The sequence below is a fragment of the Plecotus auritus genome, assembly GCF_963455305.1.
Source record: "Plecotus auritus genome assembly, chromosome: 2".
In the NCBI taxonomy this organism is placed as follows: Eukaryota; Metazoa; Chordata; class Mammalia; order Chiroptera; family Vespertilionidae; genus Plecotus; species Plecotus auritus.
This window is the reverse complement of record NC_137771.1, coordinates 203,986,837-204,001,253: the sequence shown is the minus strand read 5'-3', so window position 1 is coordinate 204,001,253 and position 14,417 is coordinate 203,986,837. Positions and strand designations below refer to the sequence as shown.

Sequence of the window (14,417 nt, the reverse complement as noted above, 5' to 3'; positions counted from 1 at the left end):
TTTGACATTGGTCTTAGCAATATTTTTTTTGTATATGTCTGTCTCCTCAGGCAAGGGCAACAAAAGCAGAAATAAACATATGGGACTATATCAAACCAAAAGCTTTTGCCCAGCAAAGGAAACCATCAACAAAACAAAAAGACAATCTATTGAATGGTAGAAGATATTTGCAAATGATATATCCAGTAAAGGGCTAATATCCAAAATATATAAAGAACACATACAGCTCAACATAAAACAAACAAACAACCTGATTAAAAAATGTGCAGAGCACCTGAATAGACATTTCTCTAAGAAAGAGATACAGATGGAAAGGTGGAAAGACAAACGTAAAAAGATGCTCAACATCCTTAAATCATCAGGGAAATGCAAATTAAATCCACAGTGAGATATCACCTTAAACCTGTCAGAATGGCTATCATCAATAAATCAATGAATAACTAGTGCTGGCGAGGATGTGGAGAAAAGGGAACCCTCGTGCACTGTTGGTGGAGTTGTAAATATGGAGGTTCCTCAAAAAATTAAACATGGAACTATGATGTAACCCAGCAATTCTACTTCTGGGTATTTACCCAAAGAAAACGAAAACCCTAATTTGAAAAGCTATATGCAGCCATGTTGTAGCATTATTTACAATAGCCAAGGTATGGAAGCAACGTAGGTGTCCATAAATAGATAAGTGGATAAAGAAGTTGTGGTCTGTATGTACACAATGGAATATTACTTAGCCATAAAGAAGAAAGAAATAATGTGGATGGACCTAGAGGATAATTATGTGAAGGGATGTAAGTCAGACAGAGAAAGACAAATACCATATGATTTCACGTTTATGTGGAATGTAAAACAAAAGAAATGAACAAACAAAACAAAGCAAAACAGAAACAGACTCAATAGATAACAGAGCACAAACTTATGGTTGCCAGAGGGTAGGAGGTTGAGGGGATGGATGAAAAAAGTGATGGGAAATAAAAGGTACAAACTCCCAATTAGGAAATAAATAAGTCATGGGGATGTAGTGTACAGCCCAGGGGAAAATAGTCAATATCATAATTTTGTATGGTGACAGTCAGTTACTAGTTATTGTGGTGATTACATTGTGAGGTGTGTTAATATCAGATCACTTTGTTATACACTGAAACTAATATAATATTATATGTCAATTATACTTTAATAAATAATACAATTTAAAAAATAAAGTGCTTCTCTTGTAGACAGGAAAAAATAAACTAGCGGAGAGGGAGGCCCTTTCGGTTTTCATGTTTCTAAGTGGACATCAGCTACAGCTCACTCTTTTCCCATCTACTTTGAAATAAAAGGCTGATAGTCCCTTATCAGGGGCCTTCTGTTCCCTTCTTGCCTCACTTAACTCCCTTCACATCCAGCAGGTAGACAGGCTGGTACAGGATTTCATTTGTAGCCTGTCAGTTCTACTTGTCAGCTGGCAGAGATATGGTTGAGTATTAAGAGGGGTTTGGGAGGTAGAGTTATTATGAGAGCAGCAGCTCTGGTTTACCAGGGGGTGAGAGGTGCAGGAAGAACACAGATATTTTCCAGTTCATTAAAGCGAGCAAAGATCTCCAGCTTTGGTCTCATCAGCATGCCACTCCTGGCCTGTTTCTTAACACATCAGGGTGTCCTTCACACACTACACCTCAACCTGCAAAGGGGCCGCCTGGCAACTGCTTCTCAGCCCTGGGAAATTCAAGTGGATTGGCCTATCACATAAACAGGGCTGAAGTCCTTAGGGCAGTTGAGAAAACAAGAAGGGATTTCAAAAGCCCGGCATGAGGAACCTTGGCTTTGTGAGCTGACCTTGCTCTCTGCATAGGCATTTCTTCGGGTGCAATGGTTTTTTAGCTTAATTTAAAACGAAACTTAAGGATTTTTCTTTTGTTATCATCATCATTCTCATGCTCTTTTTTTTTTTTTTGGTCATTTCATTATTGCTACTTATTGAATGTCAACTCTGAGCCAGTGTGGGCCTGTGCTTTGCATAGATTAGCTCATTTTCCCCAGTGTCCTTCCCAAGGAGGGATTGACCCCAAGCTTTAAACTACACTGTAGCACTAGACCCGAAAGAAAAACCATATACATTTTCCTATGGATATGTAAGTTGAGGTAGAACAAAGCCATGAAGAGGAGTCACTTATAAACTTTATTTTTCTTGGGATTGAGAATATTTCATAGGATTGCCACCCAACCCTAAAAGTTAAGTATTTAGTTTTCTAAGTGGATTGGAGAAATTTGGATTCACATAGAATAAGTTGAACCATCATTTTTGTTGCTCTGAAAATTAAGACTCTGAGGTCTTTCCACTTATTGCTAAAATTTTTAAAAAGTGTTTTTATTGATTTCAGTGAGAGGTAGGGAGGGGGAGAGAGAGAGAGAGAAAAATGATGAGAGAGGATCATTGATCTGCTGCCTCCTGCACGCCCCACTTGGGATGGAGCCCGCAACCCGGGCATGTGCCCTGACCAGGAATCGAACTGTGACCTCCGGGTTCATGAGTCAATACCCAGCCACTGAGCCACACTGGCTGGGCTGTTGCTGAATTTTTTGATCTTGAGATCCACATGAGATTGATAGGTCAGATCCTGTCCTGTCTATAGTTGTATATTCTGCAGTGGGGAAAATGAAGACCTAAAAATTGCACTCAGAACTTTTTTTCTTGTGAATCTTGATATAATAATATTTTCTCATGCAATTTCAAACTATTTTAAATAGGTCAAAAATAGCCTATTTCTGTTACTTGTAAGCATGCATGACTTTATAGCTGTAATAAACTTAATACTTAAGAACTATTTAAAGGAGCTTTCTAAGTACCCACTTTAGCAGAGATTATAAATCAAAACATATTCTAAATTCCTGTTCCATGTCAGGAGCTATGTTAGGTGTTGGGGGAATTCAGTTGAGCAGTACCAGTGATGGCCAGCACCCAAAAGGGTTTAATATTGGATGCATTGGAATGCATTTGTTCAAACATGTTTCATATGTTGCCAGGTCAGGGAGAACTTAGGTTTTCATTAGTGGCCACATGATTAAGAACCAATCTATGTGTGGTCTTAATTAACTTTGTAATAAAAATTAGTAATGAGTTGGAGGAAGAATATTAGGTATGATTCAAATATGGGTTGATGAGAAATAGAGGTTTGTTTATATGTATTTTATTTTTTGTCAGCAATCCTTCATGATGCCCCAGTATCATGATCTAATTTGAGTGGAATTAAGTTTAAACAGCTCAAAATCATATAAGTAAGACACTCTGTTTCAGATAACTATATTCCAAGTTAATCTAAGCCAGCTAGCATGACCCCTGTTACACAAAGACTGGTGCAGAAAGGATGAGAGGCAGGTGGCTACGGCCTCTGAGTCACTAGTTCATGGGAACTGATTTAGTTTTTTTTTTTTTTTAAATGGATTTTTAAAGAAAGAGAGAGAAGAAGGAAGAGGGGGAGAAAGAGAGAGAAGAAGGAAGCGGGGGAGAAAAAAGAGAAGAAGGAAGAGGGGAGAAAGAGAGAAACATTGAAACTGATCAGCTGCCTCCTGCACACCCCCTACTGGGGACTGAGCCCCTAACCCAAGCATGTGCCCTGATTGGGAATCGAACCGACAACCTTTCGGTGCATGGGATGATGCCCACTGAGCCACACCAGCCAGGCCGGGAGTTTTTTGTTTGTTTGTTTGTTTGTTTTGTCCTCTAATCTGTTAGGCCACCTTCTAGGGTTAGACAGGCTGTTTGTGAGAAGTTTGGGATCTGTGTGAAGCAATGAGTAGAGGTATGAGAAATCTAGATTTGAGTCCCAGCTTCATCCTATTTACCACCTATGTTAATGAGACTTAAACTCTCTGAGGTTTGGTTTCGTCATCAGTGAAATGGATATAATAGTACCTACTTACAGGTTGTTGTGAAGATTAAAGATTAAATCCAGGCCAATGTTGGCAGCCTCTCCTCAACTCTTAGTGAACTCCACCTGGGAAATTAACTACATACCCTGTTATGTAGTTAATGATAGTAACTAATTCATATGTTGAATAGTTTGGAATATGGTATTTTCATTATAAATCAAGTGTAAATTAATCTATATTTATTTACTGAATACCTTCTATGCAGTAGGCTTTGTGAATATTAAAGATATAAAGATGAGTAAGGCTTTATTTTATTCAAAGAGTGCACAATGTATTGAGGAAAGGGATGCAAAGTTAACCATCCAGAGTATAATATGGTGAAGTGTTTTACGCTCGGAATGGATACACTGCTGTGAATTATGGGGATGGAGAAGAACAGCCAGAACTCTGCCTGGTGGGATAGGGGAGCTCAGGACAGGCAACCCTTCTCAGAGATGTCACTGAACTGGTCCTTGAGATATGATAGAGTTTAAAGAGAAACTGAAGGGGTGGTGTAAAAGGGCATTTCAGGCAAAGGAGATGGCTAAGAGAGACATGGGATGCTGGCCAGGGGACTCAGGAGCCTTCTGCTCTAGTATTAATTTTGTAGCTCTTTAGCAAGAAAGTATATGCCTTTGAACAAGTCATTTAATTTAATTTTCATAATTTGTAAAATATAGGGGCTAGATTGAGTTTTTCAACTCTAAAATTTTGGTATTTGTGATTCACAGATACAGAGAAGCTAAATGAGTCTTAGTCCATTTGGACTGTTCTGTAACTAGATACCATTGACTGGGTGCCCTAAACAACAAATACATATTTCTCACAGTTGTGGAGGTTGGGAAGTCCAATATTAAGGTGTCAGCAGCATATTTGGTGTCCAGTGAGGACTTTCTTATATCCTCATATGGTAGAGAGAGAGAGAAAGCTCTGGTCTCCTCTCATCTTTTAAGGGCACTAATCCCATTACATGGGCCCAACCCTCATGACTTCTTCTAAAACTGATTACCTCCCAAAGTTTTCACTTCCAAATACCATTACATTTGAGAGTATGGCTACAACATATGAATTTTCAGTGGGAACACAAACATTTAGTCCATAGCGCTTAAAGTCACATGATTCACCTGTGGCAGGGCCAACAACGGAACTCCAGTGTCATCCCTGTCTTCCGCTCTCCTCCTCCATCTCGCTCCCTGTAGCACCTGCCTTGTATGTGCATAGTAGATTCGCCTCATGGAGGTTGAACACCTGTGCTTTCTGAATGTAGTCCTTGAGTCAGCAAGCTTTAGTCAACCAAATACTCCTGGTTATTACCATGTACCTTCCAAGCATTTTAGGTTCTTTAGACTGGTTGGTTTCCTTTTGACCTCTCAGTGGATTTTTATAAATTTCATTTGTTAAGTATTATGACAGCCCTAAATAATGTTCTGTAAATGCAAATTGGTATTCCACTTCTCTTCCTAAAGAGACGTTAGCTCTGCTGGAGGAAGAAGACATGAAAGCTTATTTTTACCTTAAGAGTCAGAGTTCTCTTGCCCTACATTCTAAAGCAGCATTTTCTACATTAAATTATTGACATTTTTTCCTTTCTGGTTGTCACACCTACTCTTTTGTATTTTTATTTTTTCTTAATTCTCACCAGAGGATATTTTCCCATTGATTTTTAGGGAGAATGGAAGAGAGAGGGAAAGACAGATAGAAACATCAATGTGAGAGAAACACATTAATTGGTTGCCTCCTCCATGAGTCCCCACCAGGGCCCAGGTTGGGGAGGAGCCTGCAACCAAGGTCCGTGCCCTTGACCGTAATCGAACCTGGAACCCTTTGGTCTGCAGGCCTGTTGCTCTATCCACTGAGCCAAACTGGCGTGGGCATCACCCCTACTCTTATATCATTAGTATTTATTATTAAGTTTACTTACTTTATTTTACTTAAGCACATTTAAAAATTTTAGTAACGGTGGGCTCACAGGTTGATTTCATTATGTCATTCATTATATTTGCTCATTATATATAGGAGGAACTGCAAATCTGGAATTTTTTTGGTGGTGATAATAAAAAAAAATACTATGTGGACTAAATAAAACCTGTGGACTAAATAATTAAATTCTTTTCAGTTCTTAAGAAAAACATTTAAAAAAACCTTATTTTCTAAAGGTAAATATTGGAAGTGACCAAGTTACTGTTTCATGGGAAGAAGCCATAGCAATGTCCCTAATTTTAATATCTTTGAGGAGGACAGCACTAGCAAGAGATGGAGTAGAGGCAAGAGTTGACAATGGATGTTAAGGATTATGATACAGAAGGAGCTCCAGATTTTCTATCTGGAGGGGCTTAGGGCTTAAAAGAGAGATTTTGGGGGAACCTGATTTGAAGCTGTGTTTGCCTAACTAAATCACTGTTTTTACTTAGACTGTATGATATGGATTGTAAAAAATAACCCAGCTTTATAGTAATTTTTTTTCCAATACTTCAGATAAAATGGAAAAGACAGCAACTGCCCACCTCCAGGAATGGACAGAGATGTTTTAGGGCTGCTAAAGATTAAGGAGGAGTAAAAGCTTCTTACATCCCCAGGCCAATCTTTTACTTACTAATGTTATGGTTTATTGTTAAAAGAAGGTATAGTGAGATGGTCACACCAGGCCTTCTTAGTCTGATGCTGTTAATAATGCAATTATCCACCCCACCCCCACACACACACCAATTGTGTGCTCACCTTCTCTTTTTAAAAAAAATATCAGTTTATTGATTTGAGAGAGAGGAAGCGAGAGGGAGAGAGAGATAGAAACATGGATGAGAGAAAAACATCAACATTGACCGGCTGCCTTCTGCATGCCCCCTACTGTGGATTGAGCCTGCAACCCAGGCATGTGCCCTGACTGGGAATCAAACTTGTGATCTCTTGATGCCTGGGTTGACGCTCAACCACTGAGCCACACTGGCTGGTCTGTGCTCACCTTCTTGAAACATTTTGGCTTTCCAAGTGTATCTACCAGAGGGAGGCAGTGGTTAGGTTGTCAGGATAGAATATAGGTGTTTCTGTGACTGCTTATTGCTAATGTTAATTTGATAAATTGACATCCTGGTGTTGTACCTATGACGGTGGCTACTAGGAATCTGCGAGTGAAATTTGGAATCTCTGGTGTGCTGACAAACTCAGTTTTGAACTTGCACAGCTTGGGGCCAGACCCTATCCTATGGCAAATTTATCAAAGTAGTGAATGCCACTTTGGGGAGGCCCTTGGGAGGACTTCCCCTAAGTGACACCAAAACTATCCCTGGAACGTACGCCTGCCTATCTGACTTCCTTTAGTAATAGAGATGAGATATACAGTGCATAAAAATCATGAGGTGCAGAGGGATAGCCCCATGGAAGTATTAATAGGATTTCAGATAAGCTTGGGAAATGCTGGTTTAGGTGAAGGTAAATTGAATTCTCTTTAAGAGAACCTTTTTCCAGAACATTTCATCTTCTAATGGGTGATCTCCAGTAGAAACACATGTTTAAGTAGTGTTTCCAGACTTCATTTGTTACTGGCACCTTTACAATGTTTCCTTTGGCGACACCTTTGGAAAAGCCCATGGATATTTTTAAAGCATAGTCCTAAGAATGCACTGAAATTGAGGTATTTCTGGAATTCTCCTTGGGGGTAGAGATGTGTGTCAGTTTGGGGAATTTTTTTTTTTAATTATTTAAGACCTTTTTAGAATTGCTTTTTTAAATTTGCTTTTTTTCAATTACAGTTTACATTCATTATTATTTTGTATTAGTTTCAGGTGTACAGCATAGTGGTTAGATAATCATATACTTTACAATGTCTTAAATACAACAAATAAGATTTATAGTCTGAAGCTGTACTTCTTTTTTTTTTCTTTTTTTATTTTTTAATTAATTAATTAATTAATTTTTTAAATAAATCTTTATTGTTCAGATTATTACAGGTGTTCCTCTTTTTTTCCCCCATAGCCCCCCTCCACCTGATTCCCCACCCCACCCCATGCCCTTACCCCCCACCACCACTGTCTTCATCCATAGGTGTAAGATTTTTGTCCAATCTCTTCCCACACCCCTCACACCCCCTTCCCCATGAGAATTGTCAGTCCACTCCCTTTCTATGTCCCTGATTCTATTATATTCACCAGTCCATTCTGTTCTTCAGATTTTTTATTCACTTGATTTTTAGATTCACTTGTTGGTAGGTATGTATTTGATGTCATTTTGTTGTTCATAATTTTTATCTTTACCTTTTTCTTCTTCTTCCTCTTCTTAAAGAACACCCTTCAGCATTTCATGTAATCCTGGTTTGGTGGTGATGAACTCCTTTAGCTTTTTCTTGTCTGTGAAGCTCTTTATCTGACCTTCAACTCTGAATGATAGCTTTGCTGGCTAGAGTAATCTTGGTTGGAGGTTCTTACTGTTCATCACTTTGAATATTTCTTGCCACTCCCTTCTGGCCTGCATAGTTTCTGCCGAGAAATCAGCTGACAGACGTATGGGTGCTCCCTTATAGATAACTAACCGTTTTTCTCTTGCTGCTTTCAAGATTCTCTCTTTGTCTTTTGCCCTTGGCATTTTAATTATGATGTGTCTTGGTGTGGTCCCCTTTGGATTCCTCTTTATGGGGTTCTGTGCGCTTCCTGAACTTGTAAGTCTATTTCTTTCACCAGGTGGGGAAAGTTTTCTGTCATTATTTCTTCTAATAGGTTTTCAATATTTTGCTCTCTCTCTTCTTCTGGCACCCCAAAAATTCGGATGTTGGTACGCTTAAAGTTGTCCCAGAGGCTCCTTACACTATCTTCATATTTTTGTATTTTTTTTGTTTTTGTTTTTCTGGTTGGGTGTTTTTTGTTTCCTCATATTTCAGATCTTTGGTTTGATTCTTGGGGTACGGTGAGCTACAGTTGAGTTTCTGTATATTCTTTATTTCAGACAGTGTATGCTTAATTTCTGACTGGTCCTTTTCCATTTTTTTGGCATTCTCATTAAGATCCTTAAAGGTCTCACTAAGTTCCTCAGCGGTTTTTAGAAGATTCTTGAGTAACCTTATAAATGTGGTTCTGAACTCTATGTCGTCCAGTAGTTTGCTTTCCTCCATTTCTTTCATTCGTGACATGTTTCTTTGTCTCCGCATTTTGCTGCTTCCTTGTGTTGGAGTGGCTTTGTGTGGTATGTGACCTCTAGGGGCCAGTAGCTCAGCCTCCCCAATCACCTGAAGTGGACGCCTTTGGTACACCCCTTTGAGGGTTGAGTGCAAAGTCTTGGTGTAGTTAAGCCTTGATTGCTGTTGGTACACTGGGAGGAATTGACCTCTAGGCCAATTGGCTGTGAGGACCCGCTGTGTCTATAATGGAAGAACTGCTGTGCTGGAGACACGCTTATGGTGCAGGACTTGTTTCAGTGGGGCTTTGGCGCTCACTGAGTCTGCCTCTTGAGTGTGTCACTTATGGATGTGAGGAGTTGAAATCTGGTGTCTCACACTGACCACTAGGTACACTGGCTTCTGGATCTCCAATGGGGTGCAGGTCAGCTACTGTCTGAGGCTACCCAGCAGGCGCTACAGCGAGAACTACAGTTTTCTCCTCTTTGCTTGGGGTTTGGAGGTTTTGGAGCTGTCTGGTCTGGGCTGCAAGTTTGCTAGGTTAAGCTGCGCTAGGGCAGGTCATTCATATGCTAAAGCCACTGCTTGGAGCTTGGGTGGGTTTGTAGATTGTGCAGGGCGGGGTCTCAGGGCATGACTAGGCTAGGGCATGGCAAACAGCGATGGCTGCCAGTAAGCTGGCTCTCCATCTCCAACCGTGTCCCCCGTCCCAGGCCCCAGCACAGTAAACAATTATTCCTGCTCGCAGCCCTGCAAGCAAGCCACCCTCACTTTCCGACCCCACGGCAGACAGTCCAGCTTCTCCCCGTAGGAGTTTGGGTCCCCTGCGTCTCCCCAGAAACTGGAGTTCGGAGTAATCGGGAGCTTGTCTCCCTTCAGGTTGAAAAAAGCAGCGCTCCCAGTCACCCGTAGCCAGCCCAATTCGTGCGCCTCTGTACCTCAGCTTTTCAGCGCTTGTGCACCCCTCAGTGCTGTTTGCTCTTTCCTTCTAGTTGTAGAACTTCCACTCAGCCAGCTTTCCCGTGGTTCTAGGTGATAGATGTTTTGTCTTTTAGTTGTAGTTTTGAAATGGTTGTGCGAGGCAGCAGTTTAGGTGTTTACCTACGCCGCCATCTTGCTGAAGCTGTTGGGAATTTTTGTTGAATACCAGTTTTCACTGTGTTCCCTAAGATCTACCCGAGTGTTCTGGAATCCATAGAAAAACCTGGTATGACCATTTGCTTACTAGTCATTTGAACCTGGAATTGTCCCAGCATGGACCCGGGCCAAAATGAAGTTTGGCTATCTGGTCTTGGAAATTTGGATCTACATGTTGTAGGTCAGCCTAGAATTCCCAGAGTCCAAGACTTCATCTGTTTTTTGTTTTGTTTTGTTTGTTTGTTTTTCCCCTGGTAGCTTGCTTCTTAGAAAGGAGCTTGGGAGGTTGCCTATTAAGACCTATTCCAGAACTCAACCATATTCTCACAGGTAGGACCCAATGTACATGGTTAACTATCTTTATAGAGGTTATTTTCAGAGGATCCAAAGATCAGATTATAGACTAATATGGTTTTATAGACACTCACGTTATTCTGATTCTAGGATAAGGAAAATGAATGCAGAACTCTAGTTCCAAATATGAAATGGTGATTTTAGGTTCAACTCAATTGTGAATTCTTAGTGTGTAATGACAACAATGAGAGGGAAATTGATTAGCATTTTTAAAACAGCAGGACAATTATTTTCTGCCCAAACATTGATTAGTCTTTGAATAGGCTTTCTTATAATTCTTTTCTTGCATAGACTGCAGGGTGCAGCACACTTATATTTTATGTGGAGTCAAGCAGAGAAACCTACTTGCTGAGATTAAACTTATTGCTGCTTTTTCAGCAGGTGCAAATAGCTTTGTCTTCAGTAGTTACACTTTCCTGGCTTGATAACACATCAGGACTTCTCTAGTTTTATTTTGATTGAGGGGATTAAAGAAACTATTGTCTCATATTGTGAAATGTGGAAACAATGAAATACTGAAAATTTCCAGTGATGTATAGTCCTCCCTTTGGCTTACAGATAGCAATTTGCTTGGCAACCTTGCATGAATGCTTAAAAATCCTATTAGCTGAAACTCATGTAACATTAATTTGCTCTTGGTTAGGTGTTATGGAAAATATAGGGATAAAGAAGACTGAAGCCCTTCTCTTCAGGGAACTTAAGATCTATGTGAAGGGTTAAGGCATAGAAATAAGAGAAATAAATATTGGTATGAGAGTGCTTATGGTGAGTCTCAAATGAATAGTTTATACTATTACATAACTGGGAAAGGATTTTGTAAGGGGAGAGATTTTTGTGCATACTGTGGTAGTTGGGGGTGGGGCCCTGGAACTGGAGCTAGTCCCTGGAGGTGGGAAGGATTTAGCCAAGTGGAGAAGGTTGGAAGGGATGCTGGTGGCATTACCAAAGGCTGCTAGGCTGGAATATGCCTGCCTTTTCCATAACGAGTAGACCTGTTTGGCCCTAATAGAGAACTCATGAAGGAGAATACTTTTGGGAAATAAAGCTGGAGAGGTAAGTTGAATTTAAATTGAAAAACACTTTGAATGCCAGGCAAAGGAATTTGGACTTTATTATGTGGAAAATGGCTAAACAGTGAAGCTTCTTGGACAAGAATAAGTGGAAAATGCAAGAAATGGCTTTATAGTTAGAGCAGAAGTGGCACATAGCCCCTTAGGATGGAAGACTGTGAAAAGAACTGTGAGCAAGCGCTGTCTTCACTTCTGATGGGGATGTAGGGTCAGCTCCTTATTTTTCATTCTTCCCTTTACTTTTCCTGTTCTCTTTTAAGGCTTGTATAAAACCATTTCTCAGTCTTAAAATACATTAATTCAAACCTGACCTTTCCTACTGCAAGATGGTTTGAATACCCAAAGCTATTTTAGGTTGTTCCAGATTGTCACAAGAGTTGGATGTCCAGGTGCCAATTGGAAGGGCCAAACCTGGCCTGTGGAGGATTGTTTTTAAAATCCGATTCTAAATTAAGCACTTTGGGACAGAAAAATGAGATGTGGCCTACTTCTCACTCACCATTTAACTAAAAGTATATGTATTTTTCTTCTCTGCCTAAATATTTGTCTGGCTTTTTCAGACTTAAAAGGAATATAACTCAGAGCCAAGACTATTTAGAATCCTCTTTACTCCATTTTTTTTTCCAGAGTAGTTTCCACTGTGCTTAAAAAGTTATAAAGGAATTTCTCCAACTATTAGGTAATAATTCTTAAAAAAAAAAAATTTTTTTTTTTTACTCTTGGCCTTCCTATTCTGTATCTCACTAATTATTGAAATGGAATTTAATTTTTTTGAAGTGTGAGACATTGATAGAAGACTTTTAAACATCTAAAATTAATGTGTAATTTTAGATTATATTAGTGGCAGGAGTATAGGGAAGTAGATCATAGAGCCAGAAAAACTTGATTTCAAACCTTTCCTCTGCCACTTACTACCTGAGTGACCTGAGTGTGTGACTATGACTATTTGTCATTTTTCGAGTTCCATGGGTGGAATTTTCTCTCTATGTAAATGGAATTATTCTGAGACACATAGTGACAGAGTATGGGTAAAAACACAAATAGGCTTTTAAGGGTGTCTCAGCCTAGAGACTTTTTGAGACCTGCTGAGATATAGAGTAGAAGCAGTAGAGAGTGTTTCTGGGCAAAAAGGGGGGTTAAGGAATATGTTTCTTCAGATTCCAGACCCTTACCTAATCTGAGCCTCAGTTTTTCATCATTAAAAATGGAGAATTAAGAAAATGGCGGCGGAATAGATGGACATGTCCCGAGCCTTGTCCTGGAGCAGATAGAATGAGCAGCTGAAACGAATAACATCCACCCCGCATTGGCGAAGGAGACTCAGCTGGTGAGACAGTTTGCAGCCGGGATGGGCAGAGGACCCCTGGAGAAAGGTAAAATCAAGGATCTGGGCAGGAGAGATCTGCCAGATCTCTGAGCCCAGAGGGTCAGAGGGAAACTGCACGGACCTGAGCCGCGTCCCTTGGGACAGGCACAGTGTCTGACTGTGGAAAGGAGGTCCGCAGGACTGCTGGTGGCAGTGGATTCTAGATCTGGGTCCACAGTCACGAAAGACTGAGCCCAGAGCGGGCAGCCTGAAGGGCTGACCAGACTGCGCAGTGCCGGCAGGAGAGGAGCTCGCAGAGGCGCAGTCTTTCCCCTCTCTGTGTCCTGTGCTTTTCTTCACTGAACCTAGTTCATAGGACCTTCTGGATATGGACCCTCACCCGTGGCTGAGGTGCAGGAGAAGGTGTGAACTTGTGGAGTCTGTGAAGAGGCTGGGGAGAGGAGTGGGTCCAGGAGAAGTGGCAACGAGTCTGGAGCTGATTCATACCAGAGCCCAGGACCTGGGCAGCCATTTTCTCCAGAAGAGATAGCCCCTCCCTCCAGTCTCCAGGCAACCAATACAGCCACACCCAGAATACACCCTGAATGGTACAAAGGATTAAAAAAAAATCGGAATAGTCCCTGAGAGTCCACAGGGACTGGCCTAAAGAGAGGCCTTCAGTCCTAGCAACAGGAACCTGAGAAACTGCAGACAGTACAGAAGACTGGGATCTTAAGCCAGCCAAAGGAATGACACTTCACTTTTTCATTTTCATTTTATTTTATTATTATTATTTTGTTAACTTTTTTCTTTATTTTCCTTTTTTTGTATGTGCTTTATTTTCTATTCCTTTTCGCATTATTTTTCCCTCATTTTATTTTATTTGCTATTTTTATACCATTTTTAAATCAATTTTTTTTGTAAATTTATTATTATTATTATTTTCTTCTTGTTCTCTTCCTTCTTACCCACTCATCCCCTTTCTACTTCCTCTATACTGAACTGAGGTCCTCCTCATATCCATCCAATTCTTAACCTTATTTTCTGTATATAAGCTCACCCTCTACAGATTCCTGCCCCCACCCTCTTTGCTGGGTGTTTGGTGTTTGCATTTTTTTGGTTTATCTGTTTTTTCTGTAGTGTTTTCTCCATATATATATAACCCTGAGAAACATATATGCACTCAATGCAGGAGCACCCAAATACATAAAATAAACTCCTGAAAGATATCAAGGGAGAGATCGACAACAAGACAATCATAGTAGGGGGCTTTAATACACCACTGACATCACTGGATAAATCCTCTAGACAATCAGTAAAGAAATAGCAATCCTAAATGACTAACTAGAGCAAATTAACTTAATTGACATCTTCAGAACATTTCACCCCAAAGCTGCGGAATATATGTTCTTCTCATGTGCACATGGGACATTTTCAAAAATAGACTACATATTGGGTCACAGGCAAAGTCTCCCCAAATTCAAGAAGATTGAAATCATATCAAGCATCTTCTCAGACCACAATGGCATAATATTAGAAATAAATTACAATAAAAACAATCCAA

General features: G+C 40.2%; 1 protein-coding gene across 2 annotated transcripts in view; it reads left to right on the top strand.

Moving 5' to 3' along the window:
- Positions 1 to 14,417, top strand: part of PPM1L (protein phosphatase, Mg2+/Mn2+ dependent 1L) — a 248,654-nt gene that overhangs the window by 60,764 nt on the left and 173,473 nt on the right. Inside the window, exon 1 of one of the 2 annotated variants that reach the window (XM_080655777.1) lies at positions 11,364 to 11,530. The exons of the other annotated variant lie outside the window; for it this stretch is intronic. The gene's annotated coding sequence lies outside the window, so the exon portion shown is untranslated. Of the gene's footprint in view, positions 1 to 11,363; positions 11,531 to 14,417 lie in introns of those variants that run through there. 2 annotated transcript variants of the gene reach the window in all.